The 15,587-nt window shown below is 52.0% G+C and overlaps 1 protein-coding gene across 1 annotated transcript in view; it reads left to right on the forward strand.

Moving 5' to 3' along the window:
• The first annotated feature begins 13,367 nt into the window (after positions 1-13,367).
• The window catches only part of LOC119096205 (titin-like), an 82,552-nt gene continuing 80,332 nt past the window's right edge, over positions 13,368-15,587 (forward strand). The window contains 1 exon segment of the mRNA XM_037219005.1: positions 13,368-13,512. The gene's annotated coding sequence lies outside the window, so the exon portion shown is untranslated.

A 15,587-nucleotide genomic window follows, 5' to 3' on the forward strand; every position in this document is an offset into this window, starting at 1 on the left:
ATCAGATCACTATGAAACACAGAGGCCCTGATGGTGGTGTAGCGTCGTGTGTGTGTCTGTGGTAGTGTATGGAGTTTTCTTTATCAGTGTCCAGGAGGATGTCATGACATTTTAAAGTGTGTTTTACTTTCAAATACGATGTTCCTAGCGCGCTTTACTTTCAGATCTCTATTGATTTTGTATAATTTCCAGTTGCGTCGATCGAAATCAATTAATATAATACGCTCCACATCAAAATTCTGCGCACATGCAATGATACAGCACAGCTGATAACCGCAGACTGGTGTGATGCTGCAAATAATGCTCGTCGCTCTGTGTTTGCTCTTTTGTCCTGAAATGAGCAAAGCGGAATATTCTTACTCTTTTTCGGCCTCATTCTGTAACATGAGCATAGGTTTCTTGATTTACCTCGCATTATTTTGAACCGTGCTAAAAACTTACATCCGAAGGACAAAAACAGCTTTATACGCTAAAGTGACCTCTCAGATTTCGCTTTCTGCAGCCACGTTCTAATTGCGGACGCTTTTCAACAGTGTGCGTCATAACACAAGCGTTTCATGGATAAAAGACAACAAATACACCAAAACGCATCATTCGTCCCGCCCAAGAACATGGACAGGATAACGCATGGAGCCATCTGTGCTGGTGAGCTGGCGCTTTTGATGGTGTTCTATTGTATGCATCATCGCTCATCTAGAACAGTCTTCCCTTGCTGATGTTCGTTCTCGGTTTCGGTAATCCTGTCGGGCCACTTCAGCGGGGCGCGTATTCGTGTGCTGTGAAATCCAAAATTTACCTCTGAACTGATGGCTCACTGGCTGCCGGAATCCCTAGTTCTCCAGATATTTGCGAACTGTTTGCGTTTTCCTCCTTGCCGTGAGCACCCAAGCGCAGAGGTTCAGAAGCTATTGACCGTGGCCAAGCTGCGTAATGCTGCTAACTCCATCATAAACAGAGATACACTTAAGAATCGGTGAAGCTGTCAAGAAAGCTATGACCTGTTTGGTGTACTGAACGAAGTGGCTGGGATGACGTGGCTGGCGGCATGACGGGGCGACGTGGCTGGTGGGATGACGGGATGACGTGGCTGGCGTGGGGAGTATATCAATATAAATAAATATGTAATAAGGACTGCCACAACATGAGTTTTTAAGCTCCCGCATCGGTGTACATGCAACAATCGCAGAGGATAAAAAGTGTCATTATAATGCAAATGGATTTAGCTACGAGTCTATTGAGGTGTGGCTGGCATGTGACCTTCTTGTCCAGCAGTATGCCTAAGTTTCAAATGGTTCTACACCCAGTGAGCGTGGGACACCCTAAACGCAAAGGGTATTTAACGTAAACGACCAGTGTGTCACATTTCGTCTCTTACCGTTTGTAAGCTTGGGGAAGACATGAGTAAGTTCAGGATCAGTCACCACTCTTGACGGAGCCTCCCACACGCGAAACATTCATTTAGAAGGGACTCGAACAACCACGTAGCCCTTCTCCTTGCCAAGCAAATTTCAGGATCATCCCTGCCAATGCAAATGTTTCGTCAGCAGTGTTCGTTTCCAATTCGACCAATATATCCTGTAACATTCCGAGAGCTGTGAGCCTTTCATCAGTACCACCATAATCATCTCACGGGCAGCGGGCCCCTCCGCCGTCACTCTCCGACATCTCCCACGCCGGCAGCCCGCGTCGCTGCGCCAGCACAGACTCGGCCCTCAGATGCTACGTCAACAGCACCCACATCACCACCCTCGTCACACCCGGATCCGGCTCAGTCTCGCCGTCCCACAGCGTCACCTCCTCAGCGTCACCGGCTGAGGTCACGTGGTCTCTGTAGCGTGATGTTACTGGCGTGCGCCTGAGTCCGCTCTTGCTCGCGCCGCCTGTGCTGCTGTACCTCGGTACGCCGCTGCCCCGACCGGCGGTGTACTGCCTGGGGCGCCGTCCCGTCGGGGTCGGCGCCGCCTGCTCGCCAGTTACCGTCTCGCAGCGCTCGTGTCTGGTCTGAATGACCGCGGTCCGACTGAAGGGAGCGCGAGCAGATAGAACACGTAAGACTTGAACAGTTTCGCAAGCTACGACGGCCCAGTGGTGCATAATCACGGCGGCATCGCAGTATGCCGTTATCTATCGGCACTATATTCTCACACGCGACACGCTGGATAGGCCCTGGTAGCTGAGAAGGGCGATTTAGCCAGATGGTAGCTGAGAAGGGCGATTTAGCCAGACTTGCGCGCCACCAAATCACCCTTCAGCGGCTCAGATCCCGCTCCCGTCCCATTTATCCCGACGGGGTCACTGTTTATTTAAAGGGAGGTTTTTGCCCTGCCATAATTTGATCTGAGGCGTCAGTGGCTGGCTCGGTTCCCCGTCTGAAGTGGGCCGGCCGACGGCGCGGGCCGGGCCGGGCCGGGCCGGCGCGGGACGGCCGGGCCGGCGGCGCGGGACGGCTGCGCTCGGCTGTCGCGACGTCGCGCCCGCCGACCATGACCGCGCCTCGCGTCAGAGCCGGCCGGCGCGTGCGCGTCTGAGGGCCTGCCAACACCCACCGAGCGGCCGCCGTCCGGTGACAGCGGCCGTGTGAGTCAGCGACGACACCGGAGGTGACTCACCCGCCGGTGACGGCGCGTCTGGCGGAGCCGCGCCTCGCGGCTCGCCTCGGGCCCGGCAGAGAAAAGAGACAGTGACCTGGAGGTCATGGCCTGTCCTCATTGGCATTCCAGTGTGGTGATATCAGTGCTGATTCAGGGGACTAACGTGGGACATTCAGTGTGGTTGGGTGGCCTAAACATGAGGAAACAAGGTAGTACCTGTCTCAAATCCAGTGCCAATGTCAACTCATCAAAGACCACCTGAACGGTAGTCTGAGAGTAAGAAGCGACGTAAACGGTTCTCTTTGTTTCCGGCCACACTTTTGAGGCCTTTGGAAAGCTGGCCAATGATTTAGATAGATGCGTCGTGTATCTGCTTATGATGCTCAAGATCAAAGAACTTGAAGGTTCTTGCATGCATTGCAATGCATTTTGTTTCAAGTATTTAGTCATGTATTGTTCCCACCGAGGTGTGTGAGAGGCTGCGGCATATTCTCCGGCTTCATTGGTTTCGGTTATGAGGGTAATGCACCGCAGTGGATAATAGTGGATACCCCAGTTTCTCGATAATTGGCAGACTATTGGTAACACGGGCCTCTGTTTACGCGATTGACGACATCGTAAATCCGCTGGTTACCTTACTTCCCATTTACACAGATTTGCATCACTGTGCGCAACAAGGCAACCATGCTTTTTCCTTTCACCGGACAATCATTCCCCCTGATTTAATCACGCCAAGGGACTTTCGAATTAGCTGCAATCATTCAAGTGCCGTACACCACTCTCTGGAACATTTCACGTTCGGTACAAGCGTGATGTGCTTCCGTTCATCCTCCACGTGCTGCCTTCACGACGACCCCGCATGTCACAGCCGCGGGGTGCTTCTGAGTTACTATTTGACTCGTGCTTACATGCAAGGACGTAGCTTGGGCGGGTTTTTACGTCAAGTAACGAAAGTTGTGCAGTTTCAGTGGCCAGACCCGGTCCGGTGTAGGAAGTCACGCCTTTCATGGGGACATATCTTTGCAGTCACTGATCAGCTGTTTGCCATTAAGCATCATAATTCGATGCATCTGCCCTGATTAATACTGCGTGGCGACAGAAGGATACTTATGCAACGTTGCAATATAGCCACAATTTCACCCTCATAAGTGGCCCTCCATGTGGACGTTGCCAAACAAGGGTAGCGTGCGATTTAAGAATTGTGAAAAGGGTGAAGGTAGCGGGTCGGAAAACTGCTAGATGTCAACCATCGGACGTCGCAGCGGCACTAGACAACCGTATTCTGATTGAGAAGGATGAGGACAACGGGACTATCGGCAAAAATGCGGTGGGTAATTAGCAGCAATATGGACTATTCCGCGTTATCGGCACAGATTATGGTCTGTTCTACGATGGCTTTGAACGACGGATTTCAGATCTCGGTAACCAGAGCAGGTACACAATGTAAAATCAGCTGTATCGCGTAGGGAAATGTGCCGTAAGTTGGTGACGATCGCTAAGCGTCGGTGCACATATATATGTCAAACTCATGAGAGCAGGATTTTCTGAAAGCTTGATAGGGTCTTTTCGGATGGGTTTTCCAAGACGACTGGCTCCATTCGCTTATCAAGCTTCGGTGTTACCTCCGCGCTGACGGCGGTCAGGAATGTCACCTGCCCGCTCGGCCACGCCGTGAAAGGCGTCTTACTTTAAGTATGAGTTCCTGGCGTAAACCGAGCCCATCAACGTCAATGATTTGATAATTATCTATGTTTGGTAACCTAGCCAGACCAGGCCGGTCATTTTTTGGCAGACTTGTATCTTGTAACTGCTAATCGTATTGCTATAAAGATCTCACCAACAAATGGTTTAATCTTTATTTATGTAAGTGTTTTATGTGCCGTTTTTGTGGAATTCGTGCGCGACCAGATAGTCAATCCTACAGTGTTGCATCATCGCCACAATCCTACAGTGTTGCCACATCGCCACACATTCTCCAGCCAATCAGCATCGGAAACGTCAAATTTTACCTTGAAAAACTTAATGATAAAGGTAGACGCCAAGTGCAGATCTGGAAGGCTGGCGTCGCAGTGATAAGGATAAAATACATTCTGTCCAAAATTACGTAAGTTGCTCAGTGCATTAGCGAGGAACATTATTCCCATAGATAAGACAGAAGCATTAGCCTTATTCCTCAGAAAAACCGTGATAATGAATATATACTTGGTTGATATTTCAGCAACATGCCTTTATCGAAACAGTAGCTGAAGATTAGCTTCCAATACAAACGATAGCTGAAAACAATAGCCGAAATATTAGCTTCAGCTATTGTTTCGATAAAGACATGTTGCCGAAATATCAACCTAACTATATCTTCATTCTCCGAGGTTTTTCCGAGGAATAAGGCTAATACTACTGTCTTATCTAAATTACATTCTGTCGAAGAAAGCAACGTACAGTCGTCCCGTCGAAAGCACGGGACGGTGAGTGCAGCTAAATGAATCGTGAGCGCCATGTGCGGGGCATGGAGCTACCTCATTTTTATGTTTACTTTGATACCCATTTAATATGTACCCTGATGGCATGTTGAATACGACTCGCTTGGGGTGGGGCGGGGCGGGGTCAAGTTGACCTACCCAGCGATACAAAAAAGGAAGAAAACTGAATACACCAAAGTCACAGGATAAGGAGCGATCCAAGTAAACTCATTTTTGTAATGTTTTAGGTCCCTAGATTGTGACCTTAGTGTCCTATTACAAAATAAACAAAGTCAAACCTGAGATTGGTGTAAGAAGTGCCGGCAGACCTCAGCATGCCAGCAACATTTGCCTAGATACCTTTCCTAAGCAAAAGGCCACTTGCTTCCATTTCGGGTCATGTGGCCTTAGTTGTCGTGGGATGTGACCTTAGTTGACCTTAAAAAGAGCAAACCACTTCGATATCGTTTTGATATTTGAATTTACAGTCGGTGGTAAGAACTGCCGAAGGTGGGATGCTCCTCGAAAGCAAAAATCGACCAATGTTGTTTTAGGTCAGTGACCCTTCATCTTCATGAAGTCTAAATAAGGAATCTGTTAGCATCCTTGTGGTAAAGCAAACCAGAACGAAAACCAAAAATTATCCTAATAAAGCAAGTTTTCCAAAAGAAGGGGTTTGGTTTAACCTTGATCGGACCATCACAACTGACCGAAGGTCAATGGAATTAGTTGTAATCTCAATTTCAGTTGTACGCTGCCTAAGAGGCCATTTCAAAGTTGCATGACCCTCCAATGTCGCATCAGGTTAACATATTCTACAGGCACTACCTTCACTGACAGCCATGGCCAAACTTTGCCTTGCCAGAGTTCACAACGTTATAAGTGTGCGGCTGGGTGTGTTTGAAAGCTGTTCTGGAAAAGCTCAGAGGTCAATTTGTTCTTCACTCCCCCACCCCTCAACCGAGTCCATGTTTAGGTTTTCATATAGTGTCAGCATAAACAGGTAATGACGCCAAATCATTTGCAAGGTGCAGACGAATGTACCTTTTACAAATGGCAAGAGTTCTCAGCACTATTCGAACAACATAAGCTTCAGTAATAGGCCAGGGAAACGGCGAACTGTCATCTTTTTCCGAAACGAGCTTAAAACGAAGCACGCTGAGCTCTAAGCCATTCGATCAGCCAGAGCCGAGTCATTGTGGATCTCTCCAGTCAATCCTCCCCCCCCCCCCGCCGTCTTCGTCGCTTCGCGACTTGTTGGATTTGGTGACCTTAGGCTTTGGATCCTCATTTGATGGTCCTGATACCCATTTTAATGTTCTATTAGCGCTACCAGTGTCTTAAACTGTATGGCCCCAAATTGTCCCTAACCCCACCATAAGCAAAGCATAGAACAGAAGCCTCGAGAAACCGAATAACAGAAGTTGCGTTTACCCATGCTGCGTAGGACTGTTTACTGTGGCAACTGTTCACCCAAAATATTAATGTTTTCCTAATACTTTCGTTGCAGAGGTCCAAAAGATGAACTTTTCAGAATTCATTTGATTTCGCCGAATGCAGTGGTTCGGCCATGCGGGGCCAAAATCCCTCCAGTGTTTTAGCGACGTCATTTGAAAATTTTGCGCCAAGACTTGACATCGGAGCGTCCCTGACCTGCTGTTCATGAAAATGTTGCGTCCCAGCGAGTCAATCACGTCTAACTGTGTTAGTTGACAAGGCTGAAGGAAGGCATCCGTTTATATTTTGGAATCATATACATGGTGACTGTGGATCTAGCACTACTTCGCTTGTCCCACGCCATAAAAGGCGTCTTGCTCGCGTCCGGAAAACAGCTGCCATGAGCCATTATTCAAGTGAATTGAGACAACGCACCTACCCGCATTTGTTAGGTGAGATGGAATTTCTAAAGCTTGTCCGCTTCGTCGTAACATTTATGAAGAAAAGACAACTGGTAGATTGTTAACGTTTCGGATGCCATGGGATTTCTCGCCGTCACTTTTTTACGCGAAGAGCTCACTCCCCGCTTCATAATAATGAAGCGAAATTTTGGTTTTAGCACGTGACTTGTCCAAGTATTATGGGTAAGCACGCGATAGTGGTCTTATCAATTGTGGCAAGGGCATATTTATGCATTCCAGGACTTGCGTGCATTAGTTACCTGCAATAATTTTCGGACAGCCGCAGCTACGTCCAGCGGCACCAGGGAAGTGACCCAGTGGCCCTGTCTGGTGACGCCAGAATGTCGACTCCGCCTCTCCGTCTGACTGGGCCTGTCTGACCTCGCCGCCAGCACCCGTCAATAGCCCCGGCTCGCGGGGTCGGCCAGCCGGCCAGTGTAAACACCATCGGCCGCTGCCGAACAGACAGCGCCTGTGGCCCCCCGGCCCCTCCGGGCCCCTCCGGGCGGCGCGGCCGGCGCCAGCGGCCGGCCCAGCCCGGCTCCTGGTGCTGCCCTGGTAACGCAGATGCTGCTGGCGCTGTGCGCGGCGCCGTCGGCGGCGCAGGTCACGACCCCGCCATCTGCGTGGTGTGACGTCACTCCTGCTGCCACGCCTCACGCGGACGGGCCAGACGGACGTCACTGTGCCGCGGAGGGTGGCTGGGTCCGAGGGAGTCACCGACGGAGGATGGACGGACTCGAGGCGGCCAGGAATAGCCGGGCAACAACCAGCTCCGGGACCGTGACGGCGCCCATCCGTTCGTTTGTCGGTGCCGCGGGTTGCCATCCGTCTTAGCGGCCTGTTTGGTGTTTGGCAGTCGCATCCAGACCGAGCGTTCACACCGACATGCCACGTATTAGCTTACTGCCGGTCTGTGTTATGCAGTCATTGTGGTTGGAGAGGGTAATGATACGAAGTGCATTAATTATTCGCGATTGAAAATCCAAACCGCATACCATGGACGCCTTTCCCGAGCTAATTCCCCTGAAATTGTTGGTTGTTCCGGTCTTATTGGCTCACTGTGGTCAGGCACGTAGCCAAGCAAAACCCCACGCTCATGCCTCCTCCCCTCCCCGCCCCCCAAGCCGAGAGGCTTACGCTAGAAACTGAACCATTTTGCAGGAATTCAAGGAAATTTGGGAGAGTACACGCACAATTTGACATCCACTCCTTCATAAATTCTTAGTTACGTATCTGAGTAAGCATTTCCGAGCTGCTTCCTTTCAGTTCATTTTGTCCTCCGGCTGTTACTATGACTAGTGTGCAATCAGAGTGAGGTGTATACCAGTTGTAAGATCTACATTTGACGCAAAACATTGATGCTCAAAATGTGCGTCGGTGCCGACATTTTTTCCAAAAGTGTGACATTCAGATAAACGGGAAAGGGATTTACTGTGGTCTTGCTGTTGGACGAAATGTACGTAAATACTTGTTGGCCAACAATAACACTGCTGGGTTGGAGCTTGTCGTATGGTGAGAGTGGTGTGAAAAATGGCGGGCATCAGTCGCACGTATAGCGCCTTTGTAGTTGAGCGCTACACAGGGTGCTGAAGTTGTTCAATAGCGCTGATCAAGCAGGAAATAGATGGCGTTTTGTCAACGCAATCTTCCCTGGTGTAGGTGACGCCCAAAAGTGCAGAAGTAATGGGATGGAATAACTAACGTTTCTGTTCAGAAACATGTGAGGCCAGGGATGTTTTCCTTTTCTGTTGGCTGTCCCCCTTACTTGTGCTTCAGCCCGACAAATGTGAGAAGAAAGTGCACCAGATTCGGGAGAAACTTGTTTGTTGGCGTATTTTGGTGGTAGGTTTTGTCGCTGCTCGCTTCTCAGCTTCTGACTTATTTTGCGAAATGACATCTCTGCGTATTGCGATGGTTCCTCAGTACCACAGAAGCGATCAGAAACTGCTGAAGAAGCTACAAACAAAAGCTGTTAGCCTCATACTCATGCCTGCAAAAATAAGCACAACTAAAAAGTCTGCAAATATCGCTGCTTTACATCACCTTGAACGCGTAATACATCTAGCGAGCGTCCAGAGGTTGTGCGAAAACTGCATGACCTTCAACACTCCAGACTTGAATGATCCCTCTGTTCTTGATTGCAACCTCAATTTTCACCAACGTCTGATGCTGTGTAATGTAATTGCCATTTATGTCACGCAAAATGTTTTATATCGCTAATTGAAAATAATCGAACAAACACAACCAATTTCGTCACTGCGATACACACATCAAAGCTGAAAAAGATACACAAAGACGCCTTCCAAGTTGGCGGTGGTCCTACTTTCACAAATGTGCCCATTAATAAGGATGGAGTCCAAAGACACGTTGTCTGCGGAAATATTGTTTCTACCGCCCTTCAGGTCGATCGGGATGGCTGCTTATTTACCCAGCTGAGATAGTCTGCGGGTTTGTTGACGCAGAAAAGCTGGGCAGCTGGGTGCGTTGGGGATATGCGAGATTTGCGACTAATCGGTGCCAAGCGGAAGACACCAGCGCCGAGCTCCAGCCGGTCTATTTGTGTTGTCGGTCGTGTCGTGTGTGTCCGCACCAAAACGCGCGCTTCGCCCGGCTTTAAGTTGGCGGCCGGTCGGGCGGGTCAGGCGTGCGGGGCTGACCGCCGCGGCTGGCGCCGGCAGACGGGTCACGGTGGTCCGGGTCGGAGGCGCATGCCGCGGTCGGTCCGTCAGCGGCCCTGCGGTCGTTAGCGGCGTCCCGCCGTGTCGCGCCAGGAGACCTACCGCCACTGGGCGCTCGCCACTCGACGCGGCACACCGTCCGCAGTCGCAGCAGACCGCCGACCGCAGCAGACGACAGCGAGCCGCGCCAAACGAGACAGCCAGGCGGCAGCAGACGAGGCGGAGAGGCCGCAGCCATGGACCGACAGCTGGTGCAGCACGAGCCGGTGCGCGGCCAGGTGGTGCGTCAGGAGAGCACGCACAGCGAGTCGGCGCAGCGGTACGCCATTCCGGGCGGCGAGACGCAGGAGGAGAGCCGCGAGGCGGCCAGCGTGGTGGAGACCGCCATCCCCGGCGGACAGATGAGCCAGCACAGCCAGCAGCGCCAGTTCCAGCAGCAGTCGCACTCGGTGCAGCAGCTGCCGGGCGGCGGCCAACTGAGCCAGCAGGCCAGCAGCAGCCAGCAGGTGCGCCAGCAGGTCAGCAGCAGCGTGCAGCAGAGCTCGGCCAGCACGCGCACCACCTCGCAGGTGGTCAGCCAGCGTCGGACGGTGCAGGAGAGCGCCCAGCAGCAGGGACAACAGCAGTTTAGCCTGCAGCAGCAGCAGCAGCAGCAGCAGCAGCAGCGACTGGGATACGGAGAGCAGACAGGTACGGCCTCGTCCCCCCCCCCCCCCTCCTCCCTTCTCACCGCCGAGCGGCCCTGGCAGCGCCTCCTCCCGATCGCCGCGACTCATCTGAAGAGAACCGCTGGGCGGAGGCGTGAGCCCCTGCGGCACTTCTCCCGGATGGAGTGAGTGGTCACTGGCATAGAATAATGAATAGGAAGTGATAAAAACCAAATTCAGGACACCACGGCGAGCACTTAAGCTGTCGCTGAAACATTACAAGCTATCGGCATGGAAGGGTGCCTCGTGATATGCACCGTATCGATATCAGTTGTGAGGTCGAATGCCTTTTTCGATGGACGGCCAAAGGGTAACCAAAGCATGGGAATGTGATGAAACAAAACAAGCATGGCGCGAAACACTGGACGCAACCGTGGCTCTTTGTAATATGGAACTTTCGTTGCTTTTTGTATTTCAAGACAGCAATTTTTTAAAACTTATTTTGTACGTGCCAAAAATTGCATTTTTAGGTACAGATGCGCCTGCGTTGGAAATATTCAAATGCATCTTACAGCCACACAATCAGTTTATCAGCTCAGCTGGACATGATAAATGCATGGAAAACCATCTTTCAAGAACAAAATACCTCTTAAACTCTTTTTGTGAAGTCGTACAGTCTACAAATGATCTCAGTCCCAGGTTTATGGGGTCTTAGGTAAAGATTCCGGAAAGGCGTGAGACCTTCTAAGAACAATACAAAGCTTTGTCCACGCTGGCAATGCCACATCTACAGACGGTAATCGTTTACCAGAAAACGTTAAATCCCAGCATGCTCGCACTTTGGAAAAGCACCGTCCCGTTCGGGCTTCCTGTCTGACGACGTCATGGTGGTGGCGTACGCATTGGATGTACTGATCGGAACACTGACGTCGTATCGGCGTCCGGCATCTCGTGGCTGAAGGTCACCGCCGCTGCGGAATGTGCAGCAACTCGGGAGGTGCTCTGTTGACTATGAAGATAAACTGTTATGCTATTGGCTTCTCTAAGGTGCAAAGTGGCGACAGATATTCGCGAGCTCACTGTGAATGTCAAGGCCATGGTTGTCTGACCACTTGCTATAAGCCAGGCAGGCCTTGAACTCCTACTGTTTTCGGCATTATGAGTTAAATGGTGTTATGCTGACAATAATGAAATACTGGAAGGGTGCTGGTTAAAGGACGTTAGGTTATTCCATGAATTACCTGACCCATTTTGGGCAGTTTTCAAGCTTCCTCTCCTGGTTGCGCATTGGTTATTCTGGGCGACCCCCTCCAACTGGTTACGTTGTAACAAGCGTAACACTACGTAAAGTAACGTTCCTTTTGACCCAAAAATTATTTAGGCTACGAAACAAATAACAGGCTTGTACCTTTTGATGATAGAACGCCAATGATATTTTTCTTTAATATCTTATTTGTGTTCAAAGATTTTATCAGTATAACCCCATCTAAGCGTAACACTATGCTGTCCCAAACCTTACCCTCCCCTCCCTGGCCACGCTTCCGTTAAGCTTCGTCCATCTTCAATGCGTAACGTAACCGATGGACGGACTCTTAATAGGCAAACATCGGTCGTGTGGTCAAAACTTGATGTTTTAACCTGTGCTGTTAAACGGACAATTAACCCCGACCGAGAAAGTGTTTCAGCCCCGCCACAGCACCTACACACGCCTCCGGGACAGCGCGGTAGAGGCTGAATGTCAGACGCCGTTACCTCCTTCATGAGGACAATTATGCTCTGATTTCGAGCTGGAACCGAGGAGAATTGCTCTGAATCGTTACCTCCTTCATGAGGACAATTATGCTCTGATTTCGAGCTGGAACCGAGGAGAAGTCGGTCGGCTCAGTTTCAGACATTCGCAAACATCTCGTACGGGCCACAAGGGCAGGAAAAATGTACAAGTGCAATTTATGCTACTTAGTTGGAGCGTGATGCGTGCGTTTTATATTCTGTGAGCTTGAACGTAGTTTTTTTGTAAAAGTTGCCGCAGTGTTTCGAGCATGGCTCCTACAAAAACAGAAACGTGACGAATAGCAAACTGTTATACAGTCGCCCTTTTGCCACAAGCAATAAGTAGCCTCGGAACATCGCCGTCAACCAATCTCATCTTTCACTTAAGCTGTTCAGTGCGGCTGCCGTGCTGTAGCACCATTCGAGTTTTAACGGCGAGGAACACAACATTGCAAGACGTCTTATCTGATCTTGATCCATCGTGTTTCCTGCCCTATTCAGGTAGGTAATTGAAGAGAAAGGAAAAAATAACGATCTTTTGATATACTGGCCACAAAGCTTTGTCGAAACAGCAACCCTCTTACCCCAACATGTCAACCGTGGACCTTGGGCGTGGGCTAATTAGTATTAGCGGCTGTTATTGCTTAGACAAAGGTATGTGACAGACAAATTAGTAGATACCTGTTTTACCTTCTCTCCAGCTACCAGCGAGGAAGAAGGTCATGATAATTGCTCTGAATCTTATGTAGTGGTAACCGAAGCGGTAGCTGGGGACCGTGCGAGGCTTGAGCCGGCTTGAGGTCTTTTGATGCACACTCCCTGAGCGAAGTGCGGGCCCTCTGCCCTGATGCATTTCTGCCCTGCCATACATGCCCTGAACTGTCGTGTTAAAGTGCAACTAACTATGAGCAACGTGGCGTTCGTGTCAATTTTTTCCGCCAGGATCATTATGCGTATGCCTACAAATTACCAATAAACCGAACATGACCAGCCCTGAGGGTTCCTGGCGAAACCATAAACCTAATGAAGAGTGAAGCCCGGCAATGGCGGGGGTCTAGATGGCGCGTGCCGGGCATCCGTGTGTACTCTGATGGGACGTGACAGCTGACGAGCGGCCTGCTCGGCTGCAGCGGCGCGCGGCGTCGACGTCAGAGGAGGGCGGGGGCGAGTGGGCGCTCCTCCGGCACCGCTGCGCCGCCCACCGCCGCGCCGCGCCGCCACCGCCGCCGCCGCGCCGGCCGGCTCCAGGCCGGTCGGCTATCTTTAGCGGCTATGACTGATAAAAGCAACACCCTTCTAAATATCCATGAGTCAGGAGAGAGCGGGAGGCGAGTGGCCGGCCGGGAGGCGGCACTTGGTGCGGTGCGAGTGGCGGTGCCGGGTCGGTGCAGGACGCTGAGCGGGCCGTTCGCGATTCGGTCTCGGCTGGAGATCTCTGGAGCCTACCACCCACCAAGTGGACCAACACTGTGAGTAGGCGGGGCCCGCCACGTGGCGCCGCACGTCCTCCAGCTGCTCCGAAGCCGGTCGCGGGAGCTCGGCGGGGGTGCCTTATAAGTGGCCGACGTGCACCGCTGGGCTGCCGCTGCTAGTCTTGCCGCCAACATACACAAACCGCAGAGTCTCTCGTTGTTCTTGCGCAACGTGCCTGGCAGCGGAAGTTGCCGGTGGTCTCCGAGGGTGGGTGGAGGATGTGGCGTGACGGTGACGGCGTCGATCGCGCCTTTGAACAAGCCACGGCGTACTAAGCCTACAATGCGAGGCGCTCAGCACGACGCATTAGACCGGCTTGTTTAGACATCCTTCACTCATGCTTCGGAGGCTGCTGAATCAGGCCGGTCAGCCCGAGTCTAAGTATTTATGCTGGCGCATATCTGTCCCGATGTCCGCGGCTATGCTAGTAGTTCCTGGAGGGTTCCGGCGGTCAGATATCGGACGACAGCTCTGGCTGCTGGAGAAACGCGACCAGTTTCTTGTCCAGGGCTACTGTCGTCTCTTAATTCGGCTTTGGTCCCGTACACTTGGCGATGAAAGCATTTTCTGAATGGTTGCTGTGGATGGAAGCTTAGTTTTAGGAAAGGAAATGATTCCATAGATTTCCCTGGCGGAATCTTGGCGAAGAGAAAGGATGATTTTGAAGCAGCTCACAACTGAAGATGAAATACTGACTGACTCGTCACTAAGGCTTAAGGGGTGCGCTGTACACAAACCATCAGCTAGCTGGCAAGAGTTTGTTACGACCTTTTATCCATGCAGGAAATTGCATTTAGGCAGTGAGCTTTGATCGCCTCGCTGTTTTACCAAAAGAGAGCATGCACCGATGAGGAAATTGGGGCTGGGTTACAGTGCATGTTCAAACTACTTACCGTTTTCATAGTGGTCCTCCCTTTTCTGTACCTTTGCTCAGCTACTGCAGAAGTTATTGGATCACGCTGGTAAAAGTCGTAGCTAACTATTGAAAACCAGAGATTTGCTGAGTATCCAGCATAACGAGTGAGAACCACTTTGCCACGCGTTGAAAAATTCTCAGAAAACTCGTGTTAAAACTGCCGAAACATGTTCCATCGACAAAATGTTAACAGACGGCGATTTCGATGAAACCTGACGTCGCCACCATCAGATCGTCAAAGCACACTCACACTTTCCTGAGCGCAATGTCGATGTGAACTCATTTGTTGCTTCATTCACCATAATTTTCCAGCGTACAAGAGGCAGGCACGAACCGTAGGCCACGAGGGACTCTGCCTGAACGGCGGGTCACGTGGACTCCTGATCCCATGCACTGGGTCCGTAATGACTCCTGGGTCAGTACAGTTCAGACCATATCACCCCCTTAAGTCATGCGGTGAGTCCATAGCGACTCTTTGGCCGACGCAGCGAGTCATGTAAGCTATCAAGGTACTCGCCGTGTCGGCCTGCGAACCCCGGAGAACACGCAGTGAACGTGTCTGCAATTTTTAGTCAAACAAGAGCGCTTCTCAGCGGGCCCCTAGCTGTCACCCACCGACAGCACCCGCTCTCCGCCGCCGTCACAGCCTGTCTCAGACTCCCTCGGGGCACCACATCAGCGGGCAGGCCCCCGCGGGGACCACACGGGCACCGATTCATCTCCGACGGCGCCGCGTGCGTCGGCGCCGTGGCGTGCGTGGCGCGTGCGCACGTGCTCGCGGCGGGCCGCGGCCGCTGGCAGCCGTATCAGGTGGCCCGGGGGCGCGGGCAGGTGAGTCAGCGCCGGCTGTGTCATCCTCTGGAAGGTAACCCGGCCGCGGCGGCTAAGAATAGTGCCGGCTCCAGCGGCGGCCGGGCGCCGGTCCGACCCTGCCCGGCCGGTGGCGGCCGGGCGCGCGGCCTGAGCAGCCGGCCGAGCCCCTGCCAGCGCTGACTCAGGCCGGCTGACGGGCGACCGGCGCGCCGGGCTGCCGCAGCACCGGCGCCGGCAGCTGGGGAGGTGCTCACGGGGCAGGCAGGCTGCGAGAGATGGCCGTTGGCCGGGCGCGGCTTGGGCGGTAGTTACACGACCCCGCTCAAGAGAGGCGTATCTGCT

Source organism: Pollicipes pollicipes, unplaced genomic scaffold (assembly GCF_011947565.3).
Source record: "Pollicipes pollicipes isolate AB1234 unplaced genomic scaffold, Ppol_2.1 Scaffold_4295;HRSCAF=5057_pilon_pilon_pilon, whole genome shotgun sequence".
Lineage (NCBI taxonomy): Eukaryota > Metazoa > Arthropoda > Thecostraca > Pollicipedomorpha > Pollicipedidae > Pollicipes > Pollicipes pollicipes.